Genomic DNA, 14,363 nt, shown 5'->3' with positions numbered 1-14,363 from the left:
GATCAGCAATATTAGTTTTATCAAGCGTCAAGTACAAGCGAAGCGCTGACACGAATTTAAGCACAGGAGATGGTGAGTCTCTATGGGTAGAATTACAGCGAGGTAGTTTTAGCGTTGCTGAAAAACACACAATATTAGGTAGTATCTACCGCTCTCAAACTTCTTCGGTTTCTAATTTTTGCTTGGAGCTATAAGAGATTGTTCATTCAATCTCTCTTGAAAACAAAAACGTAATATTAATGGGTGATATTAACAATAATCCCTTAGATTAGACATGTTCGCCAGTAAAGAATACATTACGTGCAATATCATGTATGGGTTTGAACAACTGATTAACCAAACAACTCGTTGTGTAAACAATGCAGGAACCCTTACTGATTATGCCTTAACGAACCTACTGTGCCCACCCCATGCTTTTAATATACGCGCAGATATCACCTACCACTACCCCACTGCACTCCGCTTTAATTTCTCTACGTCATATCGTAATAATCGATTCACCAAAAAATGTCCTCAACAAACCGCAATTCTGTGACCTAATTGCTAACTCTGACTACTCGCCTATACAGTCACATATGGACGCCGACGTAGCGTACGCGATGTTTTTATTCATTATTACCGCATATTTATCCTACTCTAGATAAGTCGTATCATGCCGAAAGAAATATTCCTCGACACGGAACCCTTGGTTAACACAATCCCTGCTAAAGAGCATGCGCCAGAAGGATAGCTTGTATAGAAAAACGAAAAAACAGCCATTTAATGTTACCCTAAAGCTTTCTACAAAACATACTGCTACGTGCTTGGCGTCCTGTAGAGAAAAGCCAAACGTGAGTACTATGAGAAACAGATAGCGGAAACTGGCAATTATATGTTGGGAAGCAATATCGCATAATAAATTGTTTCTTGAATATTAACACAAATAAAAGCGAAAAAACTGAAATACGTTACAATGAAGATACATTTACTAAATCTGCCAATATTGCAAATTGCTTCAGCAGATTCTTTTCAGTTCAAACTAACCTATCAAGAACCCGTCACTTTGATAATAATCGACACATTACGCAGTCTCTATTTATCTTCCGCACGTCAAAAGCGAAGTGCGAAGCACAATCCTAAATATCAAAAACACCAGTCCCGGTCACGAGTATATTTCATCGCTTCACATTAAAGAAATACCTGACTACATAGTACATGCTTCAGCGCACATTACAAACTTAGTTTTCAAGACCGGAGCCTTTCCAAAAGAATGAAAAAGAATGAAACTTGTCCCGGTTTTTAAAAAGCGCAAAAAATACAATAATAGCCAACTACTTACCGATCTCTATTCTGCTTTTTGTTCAGTAAAGTTATAGAAAAATTTATAAAAAAGCGTCTTCTAACTTACCTTAAAAAATTTAACCTACTAACCCCGCGACAGTTTGGTCTCCGACCTGGGTATTCTACTAATCTTGCTTAAATTGCTGTAACAGACATGTTAAAATCTAAAATTGACGAGGGGAAATTCGTTAGATAAGTTTTTATTATTTTTTAAAGGATTTGATACCATCGACCCCAACCTACTTTTGCAGAACTTTACATTTTGTGTCATTACCGGACCTCTGTTCAGTTACTTGGCAGTTGCTTGCTTGACCGGGAGCAGACAGTTAATATATCGGCAGTGCTTTCACCTACAACAGTTTATAACATTGGCGTTCCGCAAGGATCTATTCTAGGGCCAGTAATAATTCTCCTTTATATAATTGATCTTTCCAACTTTTTATAATCCACCAATATTTGCCTCTTATAAGCTGACGACACCACTGTGTTCGCTACAGATGTAAACGTAGATATACTAACCTCACAGCTCAATAATGACCTAAAAATGTTATCACTGGTGCGAAGAAAACAAATTATGCATTTATCTACAGAAAACGCATTATAAGGTATTCAGCTCCACTAACAGAGGGCGGTATGCCATTTCTCCGGTTTACGTTAGCACTCATGCCATCTACCCACCAAAACAATGCAGCTTTTAGGGCGTTAATTAGACCCTTCTGAAATTCACTTTTCACATTAACTCGCTAAAAACGAAGACGGCATACGGTATCAGGGCTCTAATATAAGCCCGCAATTACTTTTCACTACCAACTCTCATCCCACTGCAGTACGCCTTCATCCACAGTCACTTAAAATACAGTATGGTCATCATCATCATCATCACCAGCCTATCTACGCCCACTGCAGGGCAAAGGCCTCTCCCGTTATTCTCCAATGGCCTCGGTCCTGTGCCAACTGTGACCAATTTATCCCCGCAAACTTCTTGATCTCATCTGCCCATCTAACTTTCTGCCGCCCCCTGCAACGCTTGCCTTCTCTAGGGATCCACTCTATTACCCTTAATGACCAACGGTTATCTTGCCTTCGCATTACATGCCCTGCCCACATCCATTTCTCCTTTTAATTTCTACTTATATGTCTTACACAAGTTTGCTCTCTGACCCACTCCGCTCTCTTCTTGTCCCTTAATGTTACACCTATCGTTTTCCGCTCCATTGCCCGCTGAGTCGTTCTCAATTTAAGTTGAACCCTCTTAGTGAGCCTCCAAGTTTCTGCCCCGTAGGTGAGTACCGGTAAGATGCAGCTGTCATACACTTTCTTCTTCAGCGACAATGGTAGGCTGCTATTCATTATCTGAGAATGTCTGCTTATGCACCCCACCCCATTCTGATCCTTCTAATTATCTCTGCCTCATAGTTGGGATCTGGGGTAACAACTTGGCCTAAGAAGATATATTCGCTTACCACTTCCACTGCCTCGCCACCTATCTCAAACTGCGGTGCTGTCCCGAGGTTATTGGTCATTACTTTAGTTTTCTGCATATTAATTATCAGGCCCACGGTTCTACTTTGTTCGCCCAGTGTGAAAAGCACGCTTTGCAATTCGTCCCCAGAGTTACTTAGCAAGGCAATGTCATCAGCAAATCTGAGGTTACTGAGGTATTCTCCATTAACCCTTACTCCCACCTGTTCCCAATCCAACGTTCCGATTACTTCTTGTAAGCATGCTGTGAATAACATTGGAGAGATTGTGTCTCCTTGTCTGACACCCTTCCTTATAGGTATTTTACTGCTCTCCCTATGGAGGAGGATGGTAGCTGTAGACCCACTGTAGATATCCTCACTATGGTGTTGTGGCCTTAATTTACCGCTCTCATGTAACTCATCTGCAGCATCTAAAAATCAAGCTGTCCGTATCATCACACGCGGATCCTATATTGCCCACGTTACACCACTTTTCTTGCAGCTAAATCTTTTACGCGTAGACGAACTCATCAAGTACAACTTGGGAATCACCGCTTATCAGTTAATTAGAACTCGTATTTTCTTACACGCCATTGGCATCAATCATTGAGCTAACCCAAACGTTATACGGTTTTCACTACTGAATAACGTCTTGCTGCCAAAAGTACGCAAAATTTACGTTTCACAGACTGTGCGATTCGCTATCATAAAATTTGGAACACTTTACTCTTCACTGTAACAACTGCGATATCGCTTGCACGTTTCAAAACATTACTACGGCCATACATATCTGTAGAGTCATACGCCATTTACTTCCTGTCTGTACATTTTCAAGTGTTAGGGTCCTGGACATTCAAATACATTGGTGTATGGACTATGTTTTATATTGAAATGCTTTCCCACCCTACTCCCAGTGTTCTGTTATGTTTATGTGTATGAAATATGACTTTACCGCTAACTATTGTAGTCAGGATTTTGCTGTGACTTTCTCTGTTATTTTTTGTGTATATGTTCGGAGGTATTTCTTCACTGCGTTCTCAGAATAACACTGTTCATGCTTTCGCTACTGCTGATAATTTTTTCTCTGCGCGTTACTTAAAGTGCTAAGATCGGGGACCCCTTTCTGTAAAATATCTTTTTTTCAAACGTATATTTTATTGCGGATAATAACCTGCAACTGCTACTGGAAAAAAACAAGGTTAAAGTTGAGGGCCATCTATTTTCATGTTAAGAAAGCTGCGATGAAATGGCAGCCGTCACAAGAAATGTCAAGCAGGCTAGAATGCATAACAAGCACGAAGCGAAGCACGTGTAAAGTGAAGCCGGAGTAAGCAACTCTTATTAACTTTAATGCTTGCAGTATCGTTAATAAAGTTGTTCAGCTTGAAACAATACCCCTGGCACATGCTCCGCATATTGGCGTTATCAAAGACACGTGGCTGCATTCTGTCAGTTCCGATGAGAAAATTTCCCCCGGGATATGCGATATTGCACAAAGCTAGGGAATCACGTGTTGGAGGCGTTGCGCTTCTTTTCAGTAAGGTATCCACTTTTCGGCTACTACAGACGTTAAGAATACTGAAGCTTTGTGGTGGAGTGTGCACCTTCAACATACCATCGGTAAACTAGGTGTGTTCTACTAGCCCCCAATGCGGAATATGCATATCTTGATTATTTCTTCTACTACATGCAGTCTTATGTGTACGGGGATGGTTGTACTAGCCGGTGGCTTCAACCTTCCGGACACTGACGGGTGTTCTCGTGTACCTAAAACCAAATTTCAAACCATCATATTAGATCCAATGTTTGGTTTTAATGTCGAGCAGATTGTTTCAGTCCCAACTCGGGTACAGGGGACGTCATTATTAATCTTGGACCTTGTCTTTCTCAGTAACAGTATCCTATAATCGAATAGCGAGTAGACGTACTTGATGGCTTATTCGACAAGAAAATGGTATCATGCACATTGCCCTTTTTTATCCCACCAAAATTACGTGGCCAACTAAATGAAATACCCGCTTTTACCAAAACCACTGAAGTGGCTATGTTGACGTACAGGTGCCCCAAATAGTAAACGGAGCACGCAGTCATGAAAGTAGAATAATTTCTAGTTTATGCAGATGCGAACATAACTAGAATTTGTGTGGCCCGATATAACGTTACGATTGCTTTCGTGAAAAGTCACTTAAAGGCCGCTGGCTCTCTACATGAAGGAGAAATATCCTGAAAATCTCCAATCTGTGCTGCGTTTATTTTTGGGTACCGGTACGTTGAGCACAAGTTCTTTGAATTTTAAAACCTCTGCACCGATGCTTGCTGTGCTATTGGTGTGGTTTGGCTTAAAATCAAATTTCATGTCATGCATTCTATACGAAAGTTTGTAGCATTTGGAATAGAAATGAACACAAAAATACAACCCGCTGATCACACCGGAAATATTTCATACTAAAAGGAAAATTAGGAGTTTGCAGAAAACCAACAAAAACGGGAATGTTCCAGGCTACCGTTCTTTACTAACTTCACTTACTAGATTAGTTAGGGACAAGGTGCGAAACGCTAAACAGAAGTTCTGCGGGTATACATTGCATGAGTTCTCCAGGAACTCCCCTCACCAATTCCGGCAGCAAATGAACACAAAAATGCCTTATCGACCTCCAATAGACACTCAAGGTCAAGAAAGAAAGGGAAATTTCAACTATTACTGTTGTTCGCTTTTATATTCGATAATGGGAATCCGAACATTAATGCTTGTTTATTAAATCAGGACATCTGATTGCTAAGCACGCTTTCTTTATCGGACGCTGTCAGTATTTCGCCGCTTATAAGCAACAATAAAAACACAAGTAGCGGACCAGACGGAATTCCAAACGCCTACCTTACGCGATATGCGGACCGAGGCAGTAAATATTTTTATTTTTTTTATTCCATATCATTGGCACACGGCTGCACTTCAGCTGAATAAAAAATTGGCAAAATTACTCCAATACTCATATTGGGTAATGGAGCTAGTCGTTCAAATTACTGGCCTATTTCGATCTCCTTAACAAGTCGCAAAATATTTGAACATATAGTGTTAAATGTTTAATAAGCTTTATTCCGGCAAACAACATTTGGCATTGCAATCAGCTTGGCAATAGATCAGGGTTATGCACTGTTACAAAGGTCATCGAAACACTTTACGACCTGTCTCTCCGTATAAATGAATGTATTCAAACTGATGTAATTATTCTCAATTTCTCCAAGCCATTTGACCGCATCCCGCACACTAAACTTCTTCTTAAACTGAATCAGTTGTTAGGCAACAGCCCCATTGTCCAGTGCATAACTAGTTACTTAACTGATCGTCACCAATACGTACCGTGTAACAATCACACTTCAGACCTCGCTCCGGTGTTATCAGGCGTTGCTCAGGGATCTGTTCAAGACACAACTTTTTTCTTGGTATATGTACACGACATAACTAATTACGCAGAGGTAAAACGTAGACACTTTGCAGATGACTGCATGCTCTAAAATCAAAACGTCACCACGATGACAGTTGAATGCAAGTAACTATAAGAATAATATTATTATTAATCTTTATTTCTGCTTCAAAAACATACAAAGAGCGACAGAGGAGCTGCAGAAAAAGCTGTCATTACGGCTTGACTAGGCCGCAGCCGCCGTTCAGACAAGCAACAGCAGTAGCAATGAACAGAGAAGCGGGTAATTACAGCTAGGAACAAAACTACGCACGCGTACAAGCTTCATGCATTACATAACAAATGGGTGAAGAAGTAACACATTCATCAAACAGTAAAAAAAAACATATTAAGAGCACACTGATGTACCGGAAAAATTCAACTGAAATACATTATATATACCTCCAACGCAGTTCCCTTTGCGCACATCTGAACAAATGAAACCCTTCGAAGTCATAAATGTTCAAAAAAGAAGGCAGAGCATATTTCAAGCATTCCCAACCGGTATTTAGGCGCACCATTGGAGCAAACCAGCTTCCTTTCATTCCGAATGGGCCTTAAGATGGGCCAGATTTCCTATATGAGCTATATTCCTTTTGGTTCCTATTTTAAATCGAACACTCAGGCGGTATTTGTACAAGTCATATACCGTAATTACACCTGCTTCAAGAAAGAGACATTTGCTTTGCGCACAGTACTTCACATTGAAAACATAACGAAGGAACTTTTTTTCCAATACCTGAATTTTCTTTAGAAGTGAGTGTGTGGCAGTTCCCCATACAAGCTGTCAGTAGTTCATATGAGAGTAAAATAAAGAGTTATACAACAGCAGCTTTAAATATTTTGGGAGAATATATCTGATACACCCGACGGTACCGGTTATCCTTCCTAAGCGCAAGACATGATTTACATGATTTTCACATAACATAGTTGACGAAAATACTAAACCAAGTCACTTAAGCTAATCTACCACTACTGTTTGTCGACGGGTAAACATAATAGGGATCGTGGGAGGGAACTGGTTTGTTTTTTGGAATGAAATATTATTGCTTTTGTCTTTTTTTCATTTAGGCGCATGTAATTAGAATTCGACCATTTTTCGAGCGCAGCCATCAATGTCTTACAGGCCTGCATCAGACCATGGACATCTCTACCAAAGAAGAAAACGCTGACATCATGGGCATAAATAATAAATTTTGCATGCCGGTTGATATATATAATGTCATTAGGGTAAATATTAAATAGCAATGCACCAAGCACACTTCCTTGTGGGACGATAGAAGAAACCGGTTTTATTTCGGAATATGTATCGTTTAGAATGACGGTTTGTTTTCTTTTAGACAAATAGGACTTTATGAGTAATGCAGCTTGGCCCGTAATTCCGTAGTATTCTAGTTTCTTTAGAAGTAACTCGTGGTTCACCAAATCAAATGCCTTACAGAAATCTATGAAGATTTCCACTGCAAAGGCTATATTTTAAAATTGTGTAAGAATATATTCTTTTTGTTCAAGGAGGGCGAGCTCTGTAGATTTGTTTTTCTGAAATCCAAATTGGCATGCTGTAATCACGTTGTGTTTGTAAATGAATTTATATAGTCTGATATGCCAAACCTTTTCCAAGGCTTTTGAGAATATAGGGAGTATAGATACGGGGCTATAATTGCTGAAGTTGTTGCGATCTCCACTTTTGAAGACGGCTGTTATTTTAGATCTCTGCATTTTCTCTTGAAATACTGATATCGTTAAGCAAGTGTTAAATATATGTGTCACTACTGGTGCTATTATATCTCCAACCTGTTTCATTGGCCTTACTTGAATATCGTCAATATCTAGACATTTGTTATTGTTTAAGTTATCTATAACCGATATCACTTCATCTGTTCTCACAGGTTCTAACAATACTGTGTGTACGTCCGCAACACGCATATATTCGCATGCATCCTCCAATGAGCCGTCTGCTTTCATATTTGTAAAAAAATGGCTAAATGCATTGGCCAGCTCAGTTCCAATTAGTTCTTTGTAATCAATTTTCAAATTTAACACTTCATTCTATGGCTGATTACGGTGAAGTAATAAGTTTACCCGACTCCAGATAACATCATGACGACCTTTCTCTATATCTAATAATGGGGAATAGTATTCCGTCCGGGCTGCTCTCAGTTTCTTCGTCAATCTATTTTTAAACTGTTTGAGAAACTTCCATTCATCGACTCTGCGCGTTGTTGAAAACGTTTCATAAAGCTTGTCCTTCACCCTAATTTCCTGTCGCAGCTCGGGTGTGATCCCAGGTTTCCGAGATTTTCTAGGTGGTTTTCCTGTTGTAAAAGGAAAATAAAAATGATAAAGTTGCTTGAACATTCGCAAGAAATTATTGTAAGCCTCATTTGAATTATTAAGCCCGAGAATGGGGGTCCAGTCAACCTGAATAAGTGCAATACGAAAGGCATTAAGCGAAGCTTCATTTATGCTCTGAAATCTAATGCCTACTTGATGTTTGAGTGGTTGGGCTAGCGTATCCATGCTCAAAAATACTGGGAGGTGATTGCTACTAAGACATGATAGGACATCTGCCTGAAGATTTGGATAGAAAATGTTCGCAATAAAAAAAAACTCAAGTGGATTGGCTTTCAGATGTTATTCGAGTAGGAACTTCAATTACATTAATAAAACGTTTGAAGCGAATACAGTAATTCATTCTCCGCATAATAGATATTACAGCTCATATCAACATTGATGTGTCCAGAGGCAATGAGCGTGTAGTTTCCATCTGCGACAAACGATAAAAATTCTTCGTCAAACTTCAGAAATATTGTGACATTCTCGTCAGTTTCAGTTTCAGTTTCAGTTTCATTTTATTAGACAAACATAGTAAATAACATAACGTCAGTATACAGGCAGGGGTCCCATAGTGAAGAACACTGCAGTCGGGACCCCTGATGAATAATAACAAGATGAACAAGAGGTGCAGTCGCTGAACAAAAATAAATTCATCAGGATTATACAATTCATAAACAATATACTAAGCCATGAATGTTGAGGCAATGCTAATTTGCTTGAAACAAACTGGAGTGAAGAAATTGTAAGAGTGGGCGAAGAACATGTAATGGAATCTAACAGCTTAATATTTGTGAGAACACAAATACACATGTACGCACACAATTAATTATGCACACATATAAAAAATGTAATTATCTGTATGTAACATGTATACTGTACTATCTATAGATTAGGATATTATGTATTTTAGTCAGGTATAGAAACATTTTCAATTACATGGCGACATAAACATACACACAAATTCGTAAGGTCCAGAATATCGTAAGGTGTGAAGAACCTGACGTTTCATGATGGGTTAATTGAAAAACACAGCAAGCGCTTAAATGAGTTAAGAGATCTGGAAGTTTTGATAGTGAACGGCAGGTGGTTACACTGTTTAATCGCGGCCAATTCGAAAGTGTACTTTCCATAGTTGGTCCCAATTTTTGGGAGTATGAAGCTATTTTGTTCCGAAAATCGGTTAATATTAGGGTTAGACACATATCGTCTACATATTATATACACGAGGTTTAGGTAGTTGGACAGGCGGTATGCCGTAATATTTATTGTATAAGTTATCAGCCTGTCTAGAGGAAAAATTCCAAGTTCTTTGTACAGAGGTGTGACATGGGCATTATATGGGCTACGAGTGATAACGCAAAGTGCTTGGTTCAGGATATGTCGTATTGGATCTAAATGAAATTTGTGTGTCTGCCGCCTAGCTTCGATGCAATATCTCAAATAGCTGTGAATGAAAGCACTCTAGAGTGTAAGCAGGGTATGCTGGCGAAAGTAGTAGCGGGCTTCAACAATTGCTCTTATATCACTTGCCATCTTTCTTCTTAGTGCGGATGTATGGACATTGAATTTTATGAGGTTGTCAAGCTGGAATCCAAGGAATGTGCATTGATTTCAAGGAAAGATAGGGTGCATGTCAATGTATAACGGTTGCAGGTTATTTGTTTGGTTTCGAGAACGGAATACCACGTATTTTGTTTTCGACGGATTGATTACTATTTGGTTTTTATGACACCAGTTGTTTTTACAAGAGAGATTGCGAGTTAATTGGGTCGTCAGTGCCTTTACAGATTTATGCGAAGCATAGATAGTGGTATCATCGGCATACATTAGACATTCTGTGGAGGTCGTTTATTTAGACTAGAAATAGTAAAGGCCCCAATTTGGACCCTTGCATACATTAGACATTCTGTGGAAGGTCGTTTATTTAAACTAGAAATAGTAAAGGCCCCAATTTGGACCCTTGCAATACGGCGAAGTTAATTGTTTTTTTTGGCTGAGATCGCACCAGAAACACTGACTACGAATACTCTATTTAACAAGTAATTACGAAGAAGCTGTAAAGGAGGTCTCACTATGCCATATGAAGGGTGTTTTCCGAATAGGATGGGGTGATCGGTGAAATGAAATGCTCTAGTAAGGTCAACAAAAACTGATCCAACAAGCTTACCGTCGTCTATTTCTCGTTTGAATTTATCAGTAAGTGCTATGAGCGCTAGCGTGATAGAATATCCATGGCGAAAACCGTATATTCTTTGTGTCAGGATACTATATTTCTCGAGATATTTAGAAAGCCATTGGTGGATTAATTTTTCAACCACGTTATTAAAAAAAGGAAGTATAAATATTGGTCTACAGTTTGTTATTCGTGTCTTGTCACCTTTTTTATGTATTGGAATCACTTTACTTTGCTTTATTTGGTCAGAAAAAACACCAGTTTTGAAAATCAGATTTACAATATACGCGAATGGTCCTACTATATAGTCAACAAATTCTTTCTAATGAAAGGCGTTGATACCATCAAGACCACTGCTCGTATTTTTCATATTAAGAACACCACTTCTATCCTCGACATGCGTGCAAGGGAACCTGAAAAATGATTGCGGAACACGTGGAAGACTGTTGACCTTATTTATAGAAGACTGGTTATCAGTGAGATTACCGGTGTTGGTGTTTGTGGTTTCGAAAAGGCCGTTCTAAATGCATTCGCGATGTCTATGGGGTCTTGGAGTATGTTGTCGTCTTCATTATTTCGCTTATTTCACTTTTAGGTGTTGTATTGTTTAGAAAAGTATTTAGTATTCAAAGGGTACCACGTCAAGGGGGCCCAGTCCGCTGGGCACCCCCTTGCCTTCAGATGATGACATGGACGTCGAGCCCTTCCGGCCTTCATCTTAGCGGGAGGAACGGGCTGCGACGTCCAGGTCAGTAGAGGAGGCCAGAAAACCCCTTCCAATAGTCCAAGGCCCGAAAGACCCTACATAAATAGTCACACTCCAGTAGCTCTGAACACATAATAATGAGAAGAGAAAATATTGTATAATGGAACTGCACAGGTATTCTGAATAATCTTGACGACGTGTATGAGATTCTGCATGCCAATCAGCCAAGTTTAATGTGTGTACAGGAAACACATCTCAATTCCGAACACACAGGAAAGACAGGGATGGCTGCACACACTCTTCTGGCGGTGTGGCCATAATCACCCGCAAATCCTTGGCATGTCACTCTATCACATTGAACACCCTCTTTGAGGTTGTAGCCATCCGCACAATATATTTAATAGGTTGATAACGGTATGCTCCATATACATTCCTCGTGATGTAGCACTTACGAGCTCTGACTTCGAGGCGCTGGTTGACGAGCTGCCCAAACCATACATCCTTACAGGCGACCTTAATGCTCAAAACTCTCTTTGGGGCTCTTCTCGCACGGATGCCCGAGGTCGCCTGATAGAGAAGTTTTTAACATCCTCTGGAGCATGCCTTTTCAAAAAGAAGCAGCCTACATACCATAACAAAGGTCACAACACATACTCACATCTTGACTTGGCTATTGGTTCTGCAATTCTCTTTCTATGTCTTGAATGGGGTGTGGGCACGAACCCATATTGTAGTGACCATTCCCAACTTCATTAACGCATATAGGTACAGGCCCGAGCAGTCCATCTTCCCATAAAAGGTTTAATGAAGCAAGAGCTAACTGGAATACACTTACAGAGACATCCAAACTAGACTACACGTCCGTAACACACCTACACGTTGAAGAAGCTACCCAACTGCTCACGGCGCACATCCTCGACACCGCCGAAAAGTCCATTCCCCACGCCTCTGTTTCCCCGCGCAACCAGCTGAGGTCGTGGTGGAATGAGTATTCTAGGTGGGCGCGGGAGGCCCAGAACAAGGCGTGGGGTATCCTTGGTCGCTACCCCACTTCGAGTAACATCTTCTTGTTCAAACGGGCCAAGGCATTCGGAAAACGTGTGCGCCGTGAGGCAAAACGAGATAGTTGGCGTACATTCATAACATTAATTAACTCCTACACAGACAAACGGAAAGTATGGACACGAATACGCAAACTCAAGGGACATCAAACACACAGCCTGCCTCTTGTCATTACAACAGGGGACACACTCTAAGACCAGGCTGACACACTCGCACAACACTTCCAACACGTTCCCAGTTCAGCACACTACACAAACACTTTCATGAAACACAAACTCGTGTCCTAAAAGAAGCCTTTACATGACAATGACCGGTCAGCCACTTCTTATAAATCCGAGTTCACGCTTCATGAGCTGAGGGGTGCCTTGAGCACGTGTATACCCTCACATCCAGGACCAGACAACATTACATATACAATGATACAGAACCCACACACAGACACTCTTGTAACACTTCTTCACCTTTTCAACAAGATATGGCTTTAGGGGCACATTCCAAAGTCTTGGAGGGATGCCACAGTTGTAGCATTCTTGAAAGAAGGGAAGGACCCTTCTCCCGCTAGCTATCGACCCATTTCCCTGACCAGATGCCTGTGCAAGCTTCCCGAGAATGTGATAAACCGGAGGCTCGTGTACTTTTTGGAGTACAACGGCCTTCTCAAGAGCTGCCAGGCAGGCTTCAGGGAAGGGCGATCCACAAATGATCAACTCGTAGCTCTTGAATCGTATATTAAGGATGCCTTCGTGTATAAACAGTTTTGCGTAAATGTGTTTTTCGACCTCGAAAAGGCTTATGACACCGCTTGGCGTTATGGAATCCTTACTGACCTCAAGTAATTCGGTGTTTCTAGTAATATGTTTAACACTCTTGCTAGTTATTTGTAGGAGAGAACCTTTCGCGTCAGAGTTGGTTCTGCACTTTCAAAGGTACACGTGCAGGAAAATGGCGTGCTGCAAGGTGGAGTGTTGAACTGCACGCTCTTCATAGTTAAGAAGAACTCTCTTAGATAGGCACTGCCACCTACAATCTCTTATTCCATGTATGTAGACGACATCCAGATATCATTTAAGTCATGTAACATGTCCATCTGCGCACGTCAAGTCCAGCTCGGCGTCAAGAAGCTTGCCGGCTGGGCAGACAAGAATGGTTTCAAAATAATTCCTGAAAGAGCTCTTGTGTTGTATTCTCCGGGAAGCGTGGGGTCCACCCTGAACCAGACATTACGTTTCCGAATGTGCCAATTCCTGTGAACAAGGAGCACAAGTTTTTAGGCATTTTATTCGATGAAAAACTTGCTTTCATTCCTCATATCAAACCGCTCAAATGCAAATGCCTAAAAACAATGAATATTCTTAAGGTTCTTTCACATCAATCTTATGGGGCTGACAAACAACTCCTGCTGCGCCTGTACACAGCGTTGGTGGGGTCTCGGCTCGACTACGGCAGTGTCGTGTATGGGTCGGCGACAAAGACCCCACTGAGAATACTCGACTCAGTGCTGCATCTTTGCCTTCGCCTCTCATGCGGCGCTTTCCGCACTAGCCCTGTCGAAAGTCTTTATGTCGAGTGCGACAAGTGGTGTCTAGGGCATCAGCGGGAGTATGTTGACCTGCTATATGTGTCTAAGATTGTGTCCCGTACCAACGATCCTTTTAATCCCATCATGAACAATACATCAAACTTGCGACTCTATTTGAACAGGCCATCTATTTCCTTACCTTTCTCTCTCATAGTTAGGGAGGAGGCTTCTACACTCAAGGTACCTCTTTCTGACACGCACAAGACACCCATCCATAATTTAATTCCACCTTGGCATCTACATCCTATATCATGCGACCTAT

Source organism: Haemaphysalis longicornis, unplaced genomic scaffold (assembly GCF_048455015.1).
Source record: "Haemaphysalis longicornis isolate Haplotype H1 unplaced genomic scaffold, Haemaphysalis longicornis Haplotype H1 scaffold_15, whole genome shotgun sequence".
Classification (NCBI taxonomy): Eukaryota; Metazoa; Arthropoda; class Arachnida; order Ixodida; family Ixodidae; genus Haemaphysalis; species Haemaphysalis longicornis.
Note: the sequence above shows the minus strand (reverse complement) of the source record.